Source organism: Ascaphus truei, chromosome 6, assembly GCF_040206685.1.
Source record: "Ascaphus truei isolate aAscTru1 chromosome 6, aAscTru1.hap1, whole genome shotgun sequence".
NCBI lineage: Eukaryota > Metazoa > Chordata > Amphibia > Anura > Ascaphidae > Ascaphus > Ascaphus truei.
The window spans coordinates 7461997-7484642 of record NC_134488.1 but is presented as its reverse complement, the minus strand read 5'-3'; positions in this window follow the sequence as shown (position 1 = coordinate 7484642).

Below are 22646 nucleotides of genomic sequence, written 5' to 3'. Positions count from 1 at the left end.
GGTCGTGAAGGGGTTAAGTGCACCCGCAAACCCCCCCCCTCCCGCAAGTCCTAAACTCACACCAAGGGCCAAATACCCCCCTCACCCATCCCCACTACACACAATAAAGCGGGCACGGTGGGTTAACCCCTTCATTGCCTTAGCGGCTATCCGCTATGGTAATGACGCAGCATTTTCTGTATTTTTAATAATATTGAGCAGGAGCAGGGGGGGTCCCTGAGCATTAATTTCTGGCTCAGGGAACCCCCTGCTCACTGTACAATATTATTACAATACAGAAATGATGCTTCTTTACCATAGCGCATAGCCGCTAAGGTAAAGAACGAGTGTTTATTTATACTGTATATTGTATGTGTTTTATTGATACTGTACATGTGCAGAGGGTCTCCAGAGCAGAAGCGCACAGGTTTCAGGTCTGGGGACCCCGTGCCCCCCGAGATACAGGCCCCTTTAGGGGGTGCCGGTATCCCTCTGCTCTGCTTGGTTTACAGGCCGCGATCACGTGATCGGGCCCTTTAAACCAAGCAGAGGGATACCGGCACCCCCTAAAGGGGCCTGTATCTCGGGGGGCACGGGGTCCCCAGACCTAAAACCAACGCGATTCAGCTCCGGAGACCCCCTGCACATCTACACTATCAATAAAAATGTATTTCAAATAATTTTTATTGTGCCGATGTTTGCGCAGAGAGAGAGCAGCGGATCTCTCTCTGCTGCAAACACATCACGCCCCCGCCGCCCATACAGTAGTATCATTTATGTATATGCATACAGTATACAGTACTGTATGTGTACAGTACTGTATGTTAGGGCTTATAGGGGTTGTTATTATACAGTATATATATATATATATACTGTACAGTATACAGTATATACTGCATTACAATTCATTATAGGGGACGGCTTCACAGAGAACAGCTCGCAAGTGCCACCATGTGTATTTTCACGGCATTGCAGTATTTCAGCAAGCCGGAATAAAAAGCTTAAATCCCTGCCGGAAAAGAACGCAATGCACTCTGGCAGAAAACGATCAGAAACCTGAATACACCCGAGTATACCCGAATTCGCGGGACTAGCCGAGCTCGAATAAAGTGTGTCGCCAGTGTACTACGACCCCATAGGGCATATGCCGCGGCCTACTTGGATGACATTGTCATCTATAGCAGACACTGGCAGTCTCATCTAAAAAGGTTAAGGGCAGTCCTAACGTCCTTAAGAGAAGCAGGGCTCACTGCAAATCCAAAAAAATGTGCCCTGGGTAAATCCACTACAAAATACTTGGGCTATGCCGTTGGGGGAGGGATAGAAGGCCACTAGCTAGCAAGGTGGCCGCCATAACGGAAGTCCCCACCCCACAGACAAAGACACAGGTCCGCTCCCTTTTGGGGTTAGCAGGGTATTACAGGCGGTTTATCCCCAATTTTTCAGAAATTTCTGCACCCCTAACAGATCTGACAAAAAAGAGTTCCCCGACCCAAGTTAAATGGTCTTGGGAGTACCAAGACGCCTTTGACATGCTAAAAAAGTGCCTGTCAGAGGGCCCCGCTCTTCGGAGCCCAGATTTTAAAGAGCCCTTCATCATCCAGACGGATGCCTCAGAGGTAGGACTGGGAGCAGTGCTGTCCCAGCAATTTGATGGTGTTGAACACCCCATACTGTTCATCAGCCGGAAGCTGTTCCCAAGGGAAGTGAGGTATTCCGTCATTGAGATGGAGTGCCTCGCTGTAAAATGGGCAATTGAGGCCTTGAGACATTATGTCATCGGAGTACACTTCACCCTGGTCACTGACCATGTGCCCTTAAAGTGGTTAAACACCATGAAGGACACAAACTCAAGGTTGACCAGGTGGTACATGGCCCTCCAACCCTTCTCTTTTGATATTCAGCATAGACCTGGAAAGGACCATGGAAATGCTGATTTTTTGTCAAGAGAAGGAGAGGAGGGTCGGGCTTCAGCAGTGTGGGACACTAGCCACACACAAACAGGGGAGGTATGTGACAGGGTGAAGTCAACCCCTATCAGTTATGCCTGGGAGACATATGTCTGAGTGCTTCATCCAGCACTCATAAGGGTTAACTCAGGTGGAAGCTAGGTAATCAGGATGTAAGCTGACACCTGAGAAGCAGCAAGGTATAAGATGATGTTGTTACTGGCAGTAGCTGCCTGCCCTAGACCAGAGCACATGGCTATATGTGCTGCTAGCCAGACGGATACATCAAGCTAACTACTGCAACCACAGTAAGAGACTTGTTCATTTGTTTTTCCTGACTGCTTAAAAGACACTTACGGTTTGGTTATGGTTTAGCCAGCCAGCCTGCTAGATAGGCCTGGTGTGTTAGTCAGTCCTCCCAATGTGGAGCAGGATTTGTTTTGTTTAAAGGGACAGTGTACCCGCATGTTATGTATGCTGTGGAGAAATAAAGCCACTGAACGTTTTCATTATCCTGAAACTATACGTGTGGACTGTTCCCTGACCTCGGCTACAGGCCGTCCTGCCACAGACTCCTTGAGAAAGGGCTGCTGTAGCCTGAAACGCGTAGGAGGTGTTTTTTTTGTATTTGTTTGTCACTTTTTTTTCGTTTTTATGTAGACTAATAAATAGTTTTTATACTTTCCTACCCTGGTGAGCTGCGGTTGCTTTATTCTGGGACGCGGCAGTCTCATACCAATCATCTTTGCCTGTATGCTGTTCTTCTGATTTGCGAGACGCACTGTGGCCTGGAGGACACGCCATATGGGATTTGTTGCTGCACGGAGCGAGGGGAGCGTTCCCGGACGGACCGGAAGTAGGTGTACATGCCACCGGCACTCGGGAGCTCCAGCAGCTTGAGAAAGAAGCAGACGGCAGCAGGTTGGAGATTTCGTGAGGTCTGTACCAGGACCGGATCAGACGGACTTGTGGAGGTAACGGAGGCTACACTGAGGGATCCCAAAGAGAGGTAACATATATTTCCTCCAACTGTGTATATATCCCATGTAGCGATTTCCAAAGGAACTCCCACTCCACATACTCCTTTCGCTGGTCCCATCTCCAATAAACTTATTCTGCATCCCACGTCCTTTATTCTACCTCATGACACAGACCACAGTTGTCCCATACATCATTGCTCATTATCTACTATTTTCAAGCTCTCCGTTTTAGAGCTTTGGGTAGCTTTTCTTTTGATTTCTGCGTCGTGCCACAGAGCACAATCGGGGAGAAACCTGTGGATGATTGGGGAACTTCTCGTACCGCAAACAATAGGAAAGGGAGAAGTTCATCCCAAGCTACTTTTCAGTGTCCACGAACTTCCTAAGCATGGTTTTTAAAGTACGGTTAAACCTCTCTACCAATCCATCAGTCTGAAGATGGTAGACTGAGGTCCGGACGGATTTAACCTCCAATAACTTCAGGACATCCTGCATTAACTTTGCCATGAAATTTGTTCCCTGGTCAGTTAACATTACTTGTGGAAGTCCTACCCTAGAAAACAGTTCTAACAGCCTGTGAGCAACCTGTTTAGCAGTGGCTGATCTCAGAGGGAAGGCCTCAGGATTACTGGTGGTATAATCTACGACAACTTGTATGAACTTATGTCCCTTCGCAGAGGGTTCCAAAGGTCCTACCAGATCTACACCAATCCTCACAAAATGGGACTGATACCAAGGGTAGAGGAACCAAGGGAGCCGGCTTCTGTCCCTTTTGGCTAGTTAACTGGCATTCCGGACATGTCTCACATAGTTTCATGATGTCACCATGTATGCGTGGCCAGTAAAACCGGGACGATATGCGGTCCGTGGTCTTATGTCTGCCCAAATGACCACCCCATGGGAGAGTATGGGCAAGGGTAAACACTGTTTTAATCAAACCTTTAGGGACTAATATTTGTCGAATGACCTCCCTTTTGTGTAACCTTATTCAGACGATATAGGATGTCATTCAATCTTTCGAAATGTGGAAACACTCTAACACCTTGTTCATCCATTATATTGTCGTTGACCTGTACCACCTTCTCATATTGTCTAGCCAGAGCTGGGTCCTCCCTCTGCCTCTGACAGAAGTCAGGAAGATCCAGGTCTGGCAAAATTCCCGTATCTATCTGTTCCCCACCCTGGTCATCTCCTGCCATGACTTGCAGTCTTTTGGGTTGACTAACGTTACCAAGAATCCCAGCCTTTCTTAACCAGTCCTCTTTTTCCGCACGTCTCTGTTTACGTGTCTTTGGGACGCGGTGTCTATGGGGAAAAATCTCTGGGGAAAAATGGAACAAGTCCCCGGGCTTCTCTGGAACCGGGGAAGTAGGCTCTGTAACAGTAGGGGCCAACAATGTTCCAAAGTGGGGCCAGTCTCGGCCAATTAGAACAGGAGCAGGTAGCTAGGGAGCAACTCCTACTTGCAGTCTAGCCTCTCGATCATTGATGCGGAGGAGGATGTTCGCCGTCGGGTTTTTCTTTGTGCCCCCATGGATACATTTGATATTCCATGGAGCTTCATAGGATAGTCGGTTGTTTGGAATTAGACCCCCCAGGATCAGGGTTTTTCCAGATCCCGAGTCCACCAGGGCTTTCACTGTTTTCCCCTCCAGAGATGCTGGGAGCAACCACGGATCGTGGTCCCCTTGGAGAGAAGCCGTGGCAGTGATTCTGCCATATGAACAGTCCATTTCATCATCTCCTGAGTCCGCAAACTCGGTCGTCAGCGGAAGTTCTCGACGGGGTTCGGCATTTGGACCTCTCCACTGTAGGACGGGATCCTCCCTTCTGTTTGGTGGTGGAATCCTCTCCACCGGATGGGTGACGGGAGTCCAGATTTTTGGGAATACTGTGGGTGGCGTCCTCCCTTGAGTGATCCAATGGCCTCGAATTCGGGATGGGCGTCTCTGCAGGAGTTTGTACCAGGACCCCTCCGAGATGGGAAAGAGTCTTCCGATCGGGTTAACTGTACCTCCCGAGCTGGCGGGTTGTAGACCCCTCTATTGTCTGCTCTCCTGTCTCTGGCATCACAGGAAGCAGCTGGTGTTTGCACAGACTGATCCCAGCTATCCTGTTGGCTGTCGTCACCAAGGAAGTTTTCCACCAAGTGGACCGCTGAATCCAAGGAAAATGCAGCATGCACCGGGAGGAGGAGGGCAGTATTTGTATGAATTGCTTGAGCACAAATTGTTCAAGGATCTCGGCCTTGCTATGCTTCTCTGGTTGTATCCACCTGGTACATAAGTCTACCAAGCGGTGGGCTATAACCCGGGGTCTGTCTCTGTTTGTGTATTTGACCGTCCGGAACCGCTGCTGATAGGTCTCTGGGGTGAGGCCTAGACGATCCAGAATAGCAGCCTTTAGTTGCTTATAGTCCATGGCCTCATCTGCTAGAAGAGCCTAGTAGGCTGCCTGAGCTGCTCCTATGAGGAGTGGAGCCAGAGTCATTACCCAGCGATCAACTGTCCAGCCATGGGCCATGGCTACCCTTTCAAAAGTGAGGAGGAATGCCTCTGGGTCTTCGGTTGGCTTCATTTTAGGCAGCATCACCAGTGGGTTATTTGTAATCTCTGGTCTGACTGGGACCGGCCCTAGAGCCAGCATTTGGAGGAGCTTTTCCTCTCTCTGGGCCTGTTGCTCAGCTTGCCGGGCCTGTATCTCATCTTGCTGGGCTTGTTGCTCAGCTTTCTGGGCTTGGTTTTCTGCTTGCTACTTAATCAGCCATTCTGTTTGCTGAGCCTGTTTCTCTGCTAGCTGGACCTGTTGCTCCAGGAACTGAGAAAATAAATTCTCCATTTTTTTAAATGTGTGGCCCTACTGATGCAGGGGTCGTCCTTTTATCCCACTTCTGACACCACCTGTGGCAGGACGGCCTGTAGGCGAGGTCAGTCAATAGTCCACACTTGTATTTTTAGCTTTAGCGCAAAAGTTGAATGGCTTTATTGCTCCACAGCATAACTAAACATGGGGCACACAGTCCCTTTAAAGCATAAACAAAACATAGCAAAATAAAACCTGCTCCACATTAGGAGAACTTACTAATACTCCAGCCTATCTATCAGGCTGGCTGGCTAATCCATTACCAAACCGTTAACATAAATAAAAAAAAAGTCAGAAAAATAATATGAACAGTTCTTACTGTGACTTTTAGAGCTATAGTTGTGAATCCGTCTGCATAGTAGCTTGTCTAGGATAGTTCTGAGAGAGAGACACCTGATTACCAGAAATGACTTCCTTATATGTCATGCTGGTTGTTAGGTGTGTTGGCTCCCTTCTGATTACTCAACCCTTCCTCCTGGGTTAACCCTCTGAGTGCTGGATGAAGCACTCCGACATATGTCTCCCAGGCATAACTGTTAATGGCTGACTTCACCCTATCATAGGAACCAACGCTGATATGGTGCGAGCAGTGATCCAGGCATACCTTCAGGAAGCTGGAGAACTACCCCTGTCCTCCTTACTGATCGATCCGGTGCTCAAGGAAGGAATGCTACAGGGTCGAAAAGCTAGAAGAGTTTGGTGACATTTTCAATATTGAAGAAGGGTTGACTGAGATTCCGCCAGGGGGGAGTGCGACACATGATGGCAAGGACCTGTTATCGTGGACGCCACCAAGTTGATCTGTGGTTCTCCCTAGAGACCCACCCTGAACAAGACATCCATAAAGGGTATAAGATGGTACCCGAAGTCGGATGGTCGTTGTGCGTAGCTGGGGTCCAGGAGTACAGAAGGTGGGAGTCCAAATAAAAGCCGAGGTCAAGGGGTCAGAGAAGGTAGGGGTCCAGGTACAAGCAAAGGTCAGTATCACGAAAAGGCAGCAGGCAGGAATCACAAGGCAACAGCAGGATGCTTGAGGCAAGCACTAGTACAAAACAAAGGTTATGCTCAGCCAACCCGGAACAGGAATGGCTGAGCATATAAAGGAGGAGCAGCAAATGGCAGGGCTGCACCAAGCTGTGAGCACTGAGTGATTATACCCACTCAGTACATTGATAGGCAGGGGTGAAGTGTACCGCATGTGTGGGGTAATAGGCGATAGTGTTAACCCCGTATGTGCCCCTGGTAATGCGACGCCGGCGCATAGGTGCGCAAGGGAGCTCCGTGGCATCATGTGACGTGTCGCGGGACAGAGCCTAAGTCCAATATTGGAATGGGTAGCGCGGTGCTTGCATGTGGGATACATCAGCCGCGGCATCACTGGACGTGTCACGAGGGCGGAGCCTAAGCTCGATACGTGCGGTGTCTTCACGCCTGGCCACATGGCGCCTGTGTGCAACCGTGGTGTGAGGCCCGTCACCCGTGTCATCACGGGGGTGGGACTGAAGCCCAATCCTCACAGTACCCCCCCTTTAGGGGCGACCTCCGGGTGTCCTAGGGATGGCTTGGAGGGAAACCTGTGATAGAAGGCCCGAACGAGCGTTGGAGCATGAAGTTGGATCAGGTATTGGTGCTTTCCTCTGGTTAATCTGGAGTTCAGGACATTCTGTACTTTGAATTCCTGCTGGCCTTCTAGCAAGAGAGGCTCAGGAGGAGACGTCGAAGCAGGGGACTTGGAATCTTGGATGAAGGGCTTGAGCAGAGAGGTGTGGAAGACCGAAGGAATCCTCATAGATGCTGGCAACTGCAACCAGTAGGCCACTGGATTGACCCTCTCAATGATGGGAAATGGGCCAATTAACTGCTGCCAATTTTGCAGTGGGAGCCTTCAATCAAATATTTTTTGTGGACATCCATACCTTTTGCCCTGGAATGTAAGTTGGTGTCTCACGATGACACCGGTCAGCCTGTTTCTTCTGCAAAGAGACTGCCTTTCTGAGATTTTGCTGAATCCTTCCCTAAGAGGCTTGCAAATGCAGACTCCTATTATCCGCTGCTGGTACCCCGGATCTAGGTCCTGCGGTAGGGAAAGCCGAGGGATGGAAGCCAAAGTTGGTAAAGAATGGTGAGTCCTGAGTTGACCCATTAAGAAGATTGTTCTGGGAGAATTCGGCCCAAGGCAAGAGATCAGTCCAGTTGTCCAGGGTATCCGAAATGAAGCCGCGGATGAACTGGTCAAGTGATTGATTCGTCTACTCTGTCTGACCATTAGTCTGAGGATGATAGCTGGAAGAGAAGTGAAGAGAAATCCCCAGTTGTTTGCAAAAGGCCCGCCAACATTTTGAGATAAATTGAGATCCTCGATCCGACACAATAATTTGGGGAACCCCATGAAGGTGGAAGACTTCCTTGATGAAAATTTCAGATAAGTTGAGGGTGTTGGGTAGACCCTTGAGGGGAATGATATGGGCCTGCTTGGAAAACCGGTCGACCACCACCACAATGGTATTTTTGCCTGCTCCGGTTCCGACATCAGAAGTGTCCACCTCAAGGATAAAGTTAACCCCGGACCAGGATGCACGAGCACAGGAGCTGATACAAAGGCTGTTTTCAGCTTCTCAAAAGTGTGGATGGCTGCTGGAGACCACAGTGCTGGGTCGGCTCCTTTCTGTGTCAATGCCATAATGAGCGCTACTACCGTCGAAAAGGTCTGTATGAACCTCTGATAGTAATTGGCGAGACCTAGGAACCGTTGTATGGCTTTCAAGGTGTAATGCTTAGCTCACCAGAAATGAAGCGCGACCACGGTGCTGAGGTTGGGAATTGGTTAGCGCCGACCCACAGCCACGCGGGTGTGCCTAGGAAGTAGAGTAGTCGTTCAAGCCAGGTTAGGGTTATAGATCAGAGAATAGTAGTAAGTACTTGCCAGGTTAGGAGTGGAGAGTTGCGGATCGTCAGGGTGTGTAGCCAAATTCGGGATTGGAGAGTAGCGGATCGTCGGGGTACATAGCCAGGTTCAGGATAGGTGAATATCAGATCGTTGGAGTACTTAGCCAAGGTCAGGACTGGAGACAGGAGAATGGTCGTTCGTAGCCGGATCAGGAGAGGAGAGGTGCAGAGTCCAAGAGAGATGCAGGGTCAGGCAACAAGAGTACAACAGGCAAGGCAAGGCAAGGTCACAGGAACTGGAATGCAGCAAGGCATGGTGTCACACTAGACTATGCTCAGCAAAGGGTGAATGCAGCAGGAAGGTATATAAAGTAAGAGCCTCCAATAGCCAGCCAGGGCGGAACCAGGAAGAGGACTCCAACAGGCTGCTGGTGCACGGGGGCATGCCCTCTGATGCAGCCTAATCAGGGATGGGGGCGGAAACCGATCGCGCGCCGACCTGCGCGCGTCACGGAGGTCAGGCGGCGGAACCTGAGGTGCGCGTCACTCCCACGCCGGTCCTATCATTAGAGCGGGGGCAGGGCTTTGAACACGCATCAGTGGGGTGGCTGGACGAATGCATCTGTCGTGCGTCAGAGCGGGGGGCGAGACGGAACTCGTGGGTGGAGAATCAGGCCGCGCAAGATCCGCGCACGTGCGTAGTGGGATCACGAGACAGCACATCCTGAGTGTTAGTCACGGAAGGGTTATTGAGGTGAGGAGACGGTCTGCGACTGCCAGGATGACGAATCCTCACACAAGGTGGTGGGACGAGGCCAATCTATAACCGCTTTCATGGCTGAGTCCATGGCCAGACCTGTGTCTGTTCTGCTTCAGCACAGAGCAGGAAAATGTAAAAATGAGCACAGAGTTTCCTGGTATAGAGGAAGTTTGTTTTATTAACATGGGGACACAAGAGGTTAATGAATCTCCACACTCTGAATCCAGGATAGGGGTTCAAGGGGGAAATCATATCATGTGTTAAAGGTATGAATTATGGTAGCTCCAGCTCAGGATAAAGCGGAGAGTTTATTGGGGGGTAAGGAAAATGTTAGAATAAAACTGTGTTAGTTAGGGTTTAAAGTATAGGTTACTAGCTGATATACCCGGCGTTGCCCGGGATGTAAATCCGTAATAGGTAGTATTATTTATAAATCGTGGAACAATAGGTGACTATTTGTTGTAAAGGTTGGATAATAATGTTGAAAAGAAAGATGGAAGAAAATGTAATACGATGTTGTATAAAAATGGTTTATTGTAAACACACCACAGTACAATGTACATTTTGGTGACATAAGTGATGTGAAAATGTGAGGCGTGTGTCCTGCTAGGGTGTGAGCGTGTGTGAGGCGGCAGGTGGGTGTTCAGTACGGGTGGCGCGTGGGTAGTGAGTGCTGGCTGTGGGTCGGGGTTCTGCTAGGGTGTGAGGCGGCGAGTGTGTGGCGAGTGCGGGTGACAGCTGGTCAGTGATATTGTTGCGTAGGGGCAGGATGCGGCAGGTGTGTGTCGAGTGTGTGGGGTGGGTGAGAGGTGGCGGGTGTGTGTCGAGTGTGGCGGGTGTCTGTTGAGTGCGTGCGGCGGCTGTGTGGCGCAGGGGTGTGAGCGGTGGGCGGGTGAAAGGCAGAAATGCGGGTGGGCGAAAGGCAGAGGCGGGAGGGCGGATGAAAGGCGTTGAAGGAGGGGAGGTGAGGTCGGAGGGGTGGTGAGAGGAGGGGGGGGTGGTGGTGAGGGGTGGTGAGGGGTGGTGAAGGGGGGGCGGAGGGGAGGTGAAGGGGGGCCGAGGGGAGGTCGGAGGGGAGGTGAGGAGGATGGGTGGTGAGGGGGGGTGGTGGGGGATGGTGAGGGGAGGTGAAGGGGGGTGGAGGGGAGGTGAAGGGGGGTGGAGGGGAGGTGAAGGGGGGTGGAGGGGAAGTGAAGGGGGGGTGGAGGGGAGGTGAAGGGGGGGGAGGTGGAGGGTGGGAGGTGGAGGGGGGGAGGTGGAGGGGACGTGGAAGGGAGGGGAAGTGGAGTGAGGGGAGGTGAAGGGGGGTGAGGGGAGGTGAAGGGGGGTGAGGGGAGGTGAAGGGGGGGTGATGGGAGGTGAAGCGCGGGAAACAGGGAGAGGCGGAGGAAGAGGCGGAGCCTCCGAGACCGGCAGGTAAGAGAGCGGGAGATGTGCTGCTAACTCTGTGAGCCCCGCTAATGTATGTAACACCAACCCCCCCTAGTGTGTGTGTGTGTGTGTGTGTGTGTCTCCTACACTCCGCCTCAGGCCAATGAGAGGTGTGCGGGGGCGGGCGGGCCAAGGGAGCAATCTCATTGGCCTGGCCCAAGGTCCAATGAGATTGCCGCTAGGGACACGGGGAGGGACACAGGGAGACACATACAGACACGAACACATAGGACACTTTCAGAAATATATAGTAAGATTGAAACCAGTATCGTTTTAAGCAACAGTGTTTTAAGATGTTAAAGCTGTAGAAATGTTACAAACAAAATTCAGTTATCAAATGAGTTTATTTCAGGTGCACACAGAGGAGACAGCTTCAAAACAAAAAGCTCTCTCCCAGATAATATGGTATGAGATACATTTATACCCTAAAAAGTAAAGCTCCACCCCTTTATGGGGGGGCTTGCGCGTCACTAAATATTACATCATTTTGTAATACATAACAATACTAAAGCTGATGTAATTTTGTAATACATAATAATACTGGATAAATGTACGTAAGCTAAAAATCATTATGGGGTTAAATGTGATGTCTGTTCAGCCACCTGGCATATTAGTATGAGAAACAGTTTCACTGTAAGAATCTGAGCTTATCTTAGACTCCTAACAAGGCTTCTCATAACTTCTGACCTGTTTGCACTTTCATTTGGAGCTGATTGGATGAGGAGAAATCAATAAAATCAGCTAGGAGCATAAACATTCCATTCTCTGTTTCACACGTTCGTTCACACAGATTTCTTCACATAGAAAGATGACATAAAAACTTACAAAGACAAGATGGCGGACTAAAATAGTCAAACAAAATGGCTTCTTAGATCCTAATGCTGTTACGTCAGACCCCCTAATGTCTCAACTTTGTCAAAGAAATGGTTAATCTTTAAGCATTAAATTAGGCAGGATCTTTAGTCTGCAAAGTCCCAGCGGGGGTTTATGACTAATAGTTCAAAGAGACATTTGTCCTAGAGGTGCGATCTGTTTATCAGCAGGAAAGGCTAAGTGGGCCCCAGTATTCACAGCTTCAAAGGGTCCCTTCAAACACAAGGAACTAGAGGTATTAAACCATTTGTTCACAGGCAGGAGTGAGGTAGACTGAGTGGCATTCATTAAGGAAGCCGGATGCTATGTGGATATGGCCAGGGGCGTGGCCACAGAAGAGATCAACCTGAGTGACCTTATTAAATAGGAGAATATGATGAGACCTCCTCTGCGGAATATGATAAAAATGGCATGGATGTATCGGTGGGACCAAGTTGCACATGATGGTTACAGACACGTGAGGTCTACAAGGTCCTAAGAGACAGATATTAATATTTCCCTTAATTTTAGGATGACCCGGTTATGTTTAGTATCATTGACCGGCCTGCGTGCCATAATGTATTAATATGTCTCACGTGTCAGGAAGTATTACAGAACTGAAGTTATGAGTACATTTAGATATGAAAAGCCATTTTTAACCGTCCTTTGGGGGAAGGAGTTTTACTCTGGGGTAAGACAGTCAATCTCTCCACTGATTTACGACAAGGAGGCATTATGTCTCCAGGGAAGTAGGCTTGGCCAGATATGCTAAGCGGCTGAAATGCAAAGTTGGCACATGTTCTGTCACTGCAATGAAGCCAGAGATGCCAGGAGTTATCCACCTAGCAAAAGTATGTGAGTGGCCAGTGAGGAAATTCCCACGCCACAGATTGGCTACACATGTTAACAGATGGGACAGGGGAAGTTTTTAAATAGTCATGCAGTCAGAAAGTTAGATTCATCAGATCCATCTAAGTTTTTCATGAGTTCAATCAGTTCCATCTTGTGTGATTCACCTGAGATTCAGTCCCATTTGAGAAGTTCCACCTCTGAATAAATCATCTACATTTCTCAGAGGCTAAGTGACCAGAATCACCAGCAAGAGGCCACAGGAATAGAAATTGGCCTGGAATTATTTTAGAATTTCTGGAATTATTTTGCTGTGTGTTTGTAACTAAGAAAGATTAGTTTTGTTATCCCAGTTTCCAAAGTAAGTGTGTCTTTTTCCTGTAATTTGTGTAACATAGTTGTGTATGTTCCTTATGTGAATAAATGCAATTTATTTTTATCTCTCTGCTTTTCTCAATCAATGATCCCGGTAATTAAAAGTCTTAATAAGCTTGGTCTACCGTGACTGCGGAGTATGCCTGTACATAAATAATTGTTCAAGATATTGAATTGGGAAGAAAAAGGAATCAAAAAATCAAGTGAATACTAGAATTACCTATGATTTGCAGATAATATTGTTATTTTTGCTACAAGTCCAGAAGACCTTCAGCAACAATTCAGAGAACCCCCTGAAGCAAAAAAGAAGGCTGGGCGTCCATATGAATCTCAGCAAGACCAAAGTGATGTTCAAAAAAATGTAAATTCTTCAAAGATAGAAAACAAATGGAATAGCACAAAAAAGTTGACATTTCTACCTTAGCCAGCAAGTTTCAATTGATGGGAATCTTTTAAATGAAATCAGTAGGAAATGATGATTTAATGGGGTGCATTTGGAAGAAACAAGACAATATTTCAAGGAAACCTTCCATTGTACCTCAAAAGGACAGTGTTTATTATTTAATAGATATCTATACATATATATTTAGGCACTGTACCGTGTATAAGTTTCACTGGATGTGCACTGAGCTCTGTCTGTGTTTTATGTTCTGTCTCTGGTTTTAAATATATATTGCCATGCTCAGTAGCACTCCTCTGTGACACTTATATGCTTATATATATGTTGTGGTTCTTTTGGGGGTTCAATATGAGCTTGTAGGTGTCCTGTATGTTTTAAACCTTCCATTGTACCTCAAAAGGACAGTGTTTGACCAGTCTATCTTGCATTCTCATGTATGGATGTACAACCTGGACCCTAATTGCATAGATAATTCAAAAGCCTCAGACAACTCAAAGTATGTAACCCCTCTACTTCTAGCTCTCAGACTTATGACTATTGCTGGGGTGGGGGCCTGAGTCCTTATTTCTAACTTACTGGGCCACACATGGCCAACGGTCAGATGGCAGGAAGAACACTGACATAGTGTGGATGATACAACCAGTTTACTTATGCCTTACTAACTCTGGTACCATGTGATCCTCTGCAGAGGATCACTACCCAGAGTACACAAATACAACACAATCCCCAATAACGCTACACGGGTGTGAATCAGTGTCAGTGGTGTATTAACCACCCAATGCTGGGTAAGTTGGCTTCCGATGGTGCCGGCACACCGTGGGAGCTCATTGTGTATTGTCACGGTAGACCAGGTTTATCAACACCTTTATATACCGGGATCATATGATTGAGCAAAGCAAGGCGGTAAAATAAATTGTAATTTATTTCAGGAAAAGACAAACACAATGTAACACAATTTATACAGTTAACACACTGGGAACAACGTTAACAAATAAAGTAGTCCTTTAAACAAAATTCACAAAAATGACCTCTGTTGGAGCCCTTTCCAATGACCGGGAGGTACTCATGAAAGTCCTGGAACTGATTTCGGCATGCAATGCCAGCCGCGACCGCTATGTTCTCAAAAAGCGGGACTTAGAAAATGTTCTCACTCAAATCTTTGAAGCCGGCTCGTGTCTATTCAGCACAGAGCATCTTTGAATTTGCCGCTGTTGGTTTGGTGCTTGGAATCTGCACTCCTGATTGGCTACAAGGTTTCTTATGGGTTTCAGTGTCCCATTCACAAACCTCTACAGTCTATCACAGCGTGGGAATTCTCTTGCCAGCCAATCACTGAATTGCCGGTATTGTAAAGCCGGGTGGGCATCTTTTTTCCGCCTGCAAAGGGGCATATGCCAACCTGGCACCTCTACCTCTTTGCATACCGGGCCCCCCGTGGCTTCAGGCTCCATAGAGTTGGGGCTCTGGCAAATGGTGGCCGGATAGCCCTGTGTTAGCCCAGGATGCGGGTACTCAAGCATGAGTAGTTCCCCTCCTGGTCTAACACCGTGGCATCCCTGAGGCTTTCAAGTCCGGACTCCAAACAGACCCAGAGGCACCAAGCTTGGTAGCTATCTGGTCCCACGGAATCCTTGACTTGGAAATCCCACAGTTTATTCACAGTCTATCAGTACATATATCTACAGTATTAAACATAACCCTTTAATAAAATATACTGTGTCCTGTAGCTTATGTGATAAAAATGTGTAATACCGTATCCTGGTGTCAGGGATGGAGTAAGGGTATATACTGCCTACACTCACTAGGCACATCCTTGCCATCCTCTAGAAATGACTTTAAACTTTCTATACACAAAAATCACTCTCAGCTTTATCATATAGCTGGAGCATCCCCTGAACCCCTATAATAGGTTCAGGGTACCAGGGTATGTACCTGGGCACCCCTCCTTATACTAGGAATCCCTTGTATGTTGCTGGTATACATTAACCCCTTCATGCCGCATTTTCCTTATCTGGATGATGCTGCAGCAGGAATCCTGGCGGTGAGTCGCAAGAACGTTTTCAGGGTAGGAGTTTGCCCGGAGCAATGTGCTTGGCTGTATCCGAGAATCTCACTCGATTCCCGGATCGAACTTTTGGGTTATCCAATAACTCCGAAACCCAGATACATAGACACATTCTGTGAAGACTTTCTCCGGCAAACCACCCTGAAACTTACAGCCTAGAAATCTCCTGGTCCCAGCACCCCGAGAAAGGCAAAACACAGAAAAATCGTAAATGTCACAAAATTTGCACACAGTCACATTAATGCATTTTTGACATCTGGGTCTAAGACCTGACACTCTAGGACCTCAACACACGGATCAGGGGTACCCAAGTGGGCTGAACCATTATTAGGGAGCCTGGGTACCCCATCACCGTCACATGTATGAACTGTTGTAGGCCTTTGCTTCGAAAAGTGTGCTTTGATTTAACTGGGCTTTATAGCCATTGAGGGTCCCCTCCAATGGCGCTTGAACTTTACTCCTTGTCTGGCACTGTAGCTCTCTGCTCCTGCTGACACGTGCACTCTGCAATCCTCGGCTGAACTTGATCGCACTCGGGTTGACACAGATCTGACTCAACATGGCCACTCCCCTTTTTAAAAGCTCCTCTCCCTCATAGTCCTACCTCTTCCACAGCCATTATCATTGGCTGCTCTCATGTCTATTACAGTCACATGACCAGAGCACATTGGAGAGGTACCAGCCAGGGGGAAGTGTAAGTGTGTGGAGCTCGTCACACAGGAGGTTACATGTATGCTGGGTATTACCCAAAGAGACAAGAAAAAGGAAGGAAGTGGTTTGGAAGCAAATAAGTCTATGACCTGATCACATGGGTGAAGAAATTAAACAGGCAGTGGGCCAGATTTATCACGAGAAGACATTACCTTTTGTTGGACAACGATGGTACTAGACTGGATTCCAAGAGATGTCTAAAGCCAAAGGACAACCAAAATTAAGATAGAAGGATGAAATCAGAGAATATTTGGAGCAACACGAAGAGAGGCTTGCAACTGCAATACCCGAAAGATCATTGGGGAGGCCTTTATCCAGCAGTGGATTGACCAGGCTGCTGATATATTTAATTATTGTCTTTTCATCCGGATTCCTTACTTAATTGTTGTACTACATGCATAAATAAAGTATCCAAGTGATCCCGCAAACTTGCATTTTCCCCCCCTGTCCATGCTGTTATTTGCCTTTGCACAGGTATCTCTTCACTTATTGTATAAAGGTGTGCTTGGGAGAAATACAAGTCATTTTGTACTCTACCCTCCTCTTCTCTCCAGTAAAACCATATTTCAGGATATGGATGGGAGTGATGCCACCTTTTATGTAAACATTACCTAATGCAAGTCATGATATTTCAAGGTAACGCAAGGCGTTAAAACTGTGCAAATGAGATGTGTAATGACCATTGTTTTTGCATATATTTATCTTTGTGGATATGAGTTAACTTCAGGGAAAATAAGGTCCGTTAATGATTTTTATAACGTCTGTTATTAGCACTGAGTTAACAGACCACTGGCCCAAGTATGAAAAATAAATGTAAACACATGGGTCAGAGTTTTGTGTACACACACAGATATATGAGAAAGGTCCCACTGGGGGACCGAAACGTCGTTTTTTGTGTCTTCTATCAAATATAGAACATTTTTGATTTACTTACCTGCGTGCTGTCCCTTGATGTCGTGTTGCAACCGGTATCGTATGGTCTATATATATATATATATATATATATATATATATATATATATATATATATATATACTGTATTCGACAAATCACCCAAAAATCTACTCGCCCAACCAAAAAATCTACTCGCCACCTAGTCCCGCCCCCAACCCTGCTTTAAAATAAAATATATTAATAAAATAAATTTAATAAATTCCTAGTCAGAACAACATTCATTTTTGACATAAATGTATTTATTGTATTACATTATACTATAATTAGTCCTTGTTACGTGTGTGTGTGTGTGTGTATGTGTGTGTGTGTGTGTATGTTTGTGTATGTGTGTGTATGTGTGTGTGTGTGTGTGTGTGTAAATGTCGGATCTAGAAATAAAAGCAGGTGTGAATGACTAGTTTCCTGAACCCCTTAACCAGTGTCTGGACGTCCCCGCTTCACAATATCTAAAGCAGCAATCCTGCCTAGGATCTTACCTGATCCGCAGTCCCTCAATGTCCAGGTACCCTAATTCCCGCAATGTTATACATTGCCTATACCTACCTGTCTTCTGGGTTAGGGGGGATTCCGATGTCTTCCATGTGAAGCTTGAGTCAGATCTGGAAGAAAGCAGTATAGGTTATTTCGGTGTAGTATAGGGGCAGTTAAGATATATAGGGTAAATAAGATATCCAGATCGAAAGTGTGTGTGAGAGAGAGTGAGTGAGAGAGAGAGAGAGAGAGGAGAGTGACTGTGAGAGAGAGTGGGAGAGAGGGAGAGAGAGAGAGTGTGGGAGAGAGAGAGAGAGTGTTGGAGAGAGAGAGAGAGTGGGAGAGAGAGAGTGTGGGAGAGAGAGTGTGGGAGAGAGAGAGAGAGTGTGGGAGAGAGAGAGAGAGTGTGGGAGAGAGAGAGAGTGTGGGAGAGAGAGAGATAGTGTGGGAGAGAGAGAGTGTGGAGAGAGAGAGTGTGGAGAGAGAGAGAGAAAGTGTGGGAGAGAGAGAGAGTGTGGGATAGAGAGAGTGTGGGAGAGAGAGAGTGTGGGAGAGAGAGAGAGAAAGTGTGGAGTGAGAGAGTGTGGGAGAGAGAGAGTGTGGAGAGAGAGAGTGTGGGAGAGAGAGAGAGAGTGTGGGAGAGAGAAGAGAGAGAGAGTGTGGGAGAGAGTGTGGGAGAGAGTGTGGGAGAGAGAGAGAGTGTGTGGGAGAGAGAGAGTGTGGGACTGAGAGAGTGTGGGAGAGAGAGAGTGTGGGAGAGAGAGAGTGTGGGAGAGAGAGAGAGTGTGGGAGAGAGAGTGTGGAGAGAGAGTGTGGAGAGAGAGAGTGTGGAGAGAGAGAGTGTGAGAGAGAGAGTGTGGGAGAGAGAGAGAGTGTGGGAGAGAGAGAGTGTGGAGAGAAGTGTGGGAGAGAGTGTGGGAGAGAGTGTGGGAGAGAGAGAGAGTGTGGAGAGAGTGTGGGAGAGAGAGAGAGAGTGTGATAGAGAGAGAGAGTGGGAGAGAGAGAGTGTGGGGGAGAGAGAGAGTGTGGGGAGAGAGAGAGTGTGGGGGAGAGAGAGAGAGTGTGGGGGAGAGAGAGTGTGGGGAGAGAGAGAGTGTGGGAGAGAGAGTGTGGGAGAGAGAGAGTGTGGGAGAGATAGTGTGGGAGAGAGAGTGTGGGAGAGAGAGTGAGAGAGAGAGAGAGAGTGTGGGAGAGAGAGAGAGAGAGAGAGTGTGGGAGAGAGTGTGGGAGAGAGTGTGGAGAGAGAGAGAGTGTGTGGAGAGAGAGGTGTGGACGAGAGAGTGTGGGAGAGAGGGGGAGAGGAGTGTGGGAGAGAGAGAGTGTGGGAGAGAGAGAGAGTGTGGGAGAGAGAGTGTGGGAGAGAGAGAGTGTGGAGAGAGAGAGTGTGGAGAGAGAGAGTGTGAGAGAGAGAGTGTGGGAGAGAGAGAGAGTGTGGGAGAGAGAGAGTGTGGGAGAGAGTGTGGGAGAGAGTGTGGGAGAGAGTGTGGGAGAGAGAGAGAGTGTGGGAGAGAGTGTGGAGAGAGAGAGAGTGTGATAGAGAGAGAGAGTGGGAGAGAGAGAGTGTGGGGGAGAGAGAGAGTGTGGGGATAGAGAGAGTGTGGGGAGAGAGAGAGAGTGTGGGGAGAGAGAGAGTGTGGGGGAGAGAGAGAGTGTGGAGAGAGAGTGGGAGAGAGAGAGTGTGGGAGAGATAGTGTGGGAGAGAGAGTGTGGGAGAGAGAGTGAGAGTGAGAGAGAGAGAGAGGGAGAGAGAGAGTGAGAGAGAGAGAGAGAGAGAAGTGTGTGGGAGAGAGTGTGGGAGAGAGAGTGTGGGAGAGAGAGAGAGTGTGGGAGAGAGAGTGTGGGAGAGAGTGTGGGAGAGAGAGTGTTGGAGAGAGAGAGTGTGGGAGAGAGAGAGAGTGTGAGAGAGTGTGAGAGATGTGTGTGAGAGAGAGAGTGTGAGAGAGAGAGTGGGAGTGTGGGAGAGAGTGTGTGGAGAGAGAAAGTGGAGAGAGTGTGGGAGAGAGAGAGAGTGTGGGAGAGAGAGAGAGTGTGGGAGAGAGAGAGAGTGGGTGGATGTGAGTGATTGGTGGGGAGTGGGAGAGAGTGGGTGGGGAGTGAGTGTGGGTGGAGAGTGAGAGAGTGGGGGAGAGAGAGAGAGTGTGTGGGAGAGAGAGAGAGTGTGTGTGAGAGAGAGTGTGTGGGAGAGAGAGAGAGTGTGGGAGAGAGAGTGTGGAAGAGAGAGAGAGTGTGGGAGAGAGAGTGTGGGAGGAGAGTGAGTGTGGGAGAGAGAGTGTGTGGGAGAGAGAGAGAGAGAGAGAGAGAGTGTTGGGAGAGAGAGAGTGTGGAGAGAGAGTGTGTGAGAGAGAGAGAGAGAGAGAGATGAGTGTGAGAGAGAGAGTGGGAGAGAGAGAGTGTGTGAGAGAGAGAGAGTGTGAGAGAGAGAGTGGGAGAGAGAGTGGGGAGAGAGAGTGTGGGAGAGAGGAGAGAGAGTGTGGGAGAGAGAGAGAGAGGTGTGGGAGAGAGAGGTGTGGGAGAGAGAGAGTGTGGGAGAGAGAGAGTGTGGGTGAGAGAGAGTGTGGGAGAGAGAGTGTGGAGAGAGAGAGTGTGGGGAGAGTGAGAGTGTGGGAGTGTGAGAGTGTGGGTGAGTGAGAGTGTGGGGGAGAGAGTGAGAATGTGGGATGTGAGAGTGTGGGAGTGAGAGTGTGTGGAGTGTGAGGTGGTGGGAGAGAGAGAGTGTGGGGTGAGAGGAGAGTGTGAGAGAGAGAGAGTATGGGAGTGTGGGTGGGAGAGAGTGGGGGAGAGAGTGAGAGTGTGGTGGGAGAGTGTGGTGTGGGGTATGTGTGTGTGGGGTGAGGTGTTGTTGGGTGTGTGTGTGGGGGGGGTGTGAGTGTGGGGAGGGAGTGAGTGTGAGTGAGAGTGTGGGAGAGAGAGTGTGGAGAGGAGAGTGTGGAGAGTGAGAGTGTGGGAGTGTGTGTGTGTGGGAGAGTGAGTGTGTGGGAGTGAGGGTGGGTTGATGAGTGTGGGAGAGAGTGTGGAGAGATGAAGTGTGGAGAGTAGTGTGGGAGAGAGAGAGAGTGTGGATTGAGAGAGAGAGTGGGAGAGAGAAGAGAGAGAGAGTGTGGGGGTGAGTGTGAGGTGGGGGGAGAGAGAGAGTGTGGGGGAGAGAGAGAGGTGTGGGAGAGTAGTGTGGGAGAAGTGAGTGTGGGAGAGAGAGTGAGAGAGAGAGAGAGAGAGGAGAGAGGAGAGAGAGAGAGTGTGGGAGAGAGTGTGGGAGAGAGAGTGTGGGAGTGAGAGAGAGTGTGGGGGAGTGTGTGTGGGAGAGAGAGAGTGTTGGAGAGAGAGAGAGTGTGGGAGAGGAGAGAGTGTGTGAGAGTGTGAGAGATGTGTGTGAGAGAGAGAGTGTGAGAGTGAGTGTGGGTGGTGGGTGAGAGAGTGTGTGAGAGAGAATGTGGGAGAGAGTGTGGGCGAGGAGAGAGTGTGGGAGAGAGAGAGAGTGTGGGAGAGAGAGAGTGGGTGGGAGTGGAGAGATGGTGGGGAGGGAGAGAGTGGGTGGTGAGGAGAGAGTGGGTGAGAGAGAGAGTGTGGGGTGAGAGAGAGAGTGTGTGGGAGAGGAGAGAGTGTGAGAGAGTGAGAGAGAGAGAGAGTGTGGGAGAGAGAGAGAGTGTGGGAGAGAGAGTGTGGGAGAGTGAGGAGAGTGTTGGGGAGAGAGAGTGTGGGGAGAGAGAGAGAGTGTGGGTGTGAGCGAGTGTGTGTGTCGAGATGTGAGTGGAGTGTTGGGGAGGGAGAGAGTGTGGTGAGAGAGAGTGGAGAGAGAGAGAGAGAGAGAGAGAGAGAGTGTGAGAGAGAGAGTGGGAGAGAGAGAGAGGTGTTGAGAGAGATGAGTGTGGGAGAGAGAGAGAGTGGGAGATAGTTGTGGGAGAGAGAGAGTGTGGGAGAGAGAGAGTGTGGGAGAGAGAGAGTGTGGGAGAGAGAGAGTGTGGGAGAGAGAGAGTGTGGGAGAGAGAGAGTGTGGGAGAGAGAGAGTGTGGGTGGGAGAGAGAGTGTGGAGAGAGAGAGTGTGGGAGAGAGAGAGTGTGGAGAGAGAGAGTGTGTGGGAGAGAGAGTGTGGGAGAGAGAGAGAGTGTGGGAGAGCGAGAGTGTGGGAGAGAGAGAGTGTGGGAGAGAGAGTGTGGGAGAGAGAGTGTGGGAGAGAGAGAGTGTGAGAGAGAGAGAGTGTGTGAGAGAGAGAGTGTGGGAGACAGAGATAGAGTGTGGGGGAGAGAGAGAGAGTGTGGGAGAGAGAGAGTGTGGGAAAGAGAGAGAGAGTGTGGGAGAGAGAGAGAGTGTGTGAGAGAGTGTGGGAGAGAGAGAGTGGGAGAGAGAGTGTGAGAGAGAGAGTGTGGGAGAGAGAGAGAGTGTGGGAGAGAGAGAGTGTGTGGGAGTGAGAGAGAGAGTGTGGGAGAGAGAGTGTGGGAGAGAGAGAGTGGGTGGGAGTGAGAGAGAGTGGGTGGGAGAGAGAGAGAGTGTGGGAAAGAGAGAGTGTGGGAGAGAGAGAGAGTGTGGGAGAGAGAGAGAGTGTGGGAGAGAGAGAGTGTGTGGGAGTGAGAGAGAGAGTTTGGGAGAGAGAGTGTGGGAGAGAGAGAGTGGGTGGGAGTGAGAGAGAGTGGGTAGGAGAGAGAGAGTGGGTGGGAGAGAGAGAGTGGGTGGGAGAGAGAGAGTGTGGGAGAGAGAGAGTGTGGAGAGAGAGAGAGTGTGGGAGAGAGAGGAGTGTGGGGAGAGAGAGTGTGGAGAGAGAGTGTGGGAGAGAGAGAGAGAGTGTGGGAGAGAGAGAGTGTGTGGAGAGAGAGAGTGTGGGAGAGAGAGTGTGGGAGAGAGAGTGTGGGAGAGAGAGTGTGGGAGAGAGAGTGTGGGAGAGAGAGAGAGAGTGTGACAGAGAGAGAGTGTGGGAGAGAGAGTGTGGGAAAGAGAGAGAGAGTGTGGGAGAGAGAGAGTGTGTGAGAGAGTGTGGGAGAGAGAGTGTGAGAGAGAGAGAGAGAGTGTGGGAGAGAGAGAGAGTGTGGAGAGAGAGAGTGTGTGGGAGTGAGAGAGAGAGTGTGGGAGAGAGAGTGTGGGAGAGAGAGAGTGGGTGGGAGTGAGAGAGAGTGGGTGGGAGAGAGAGAGAGTG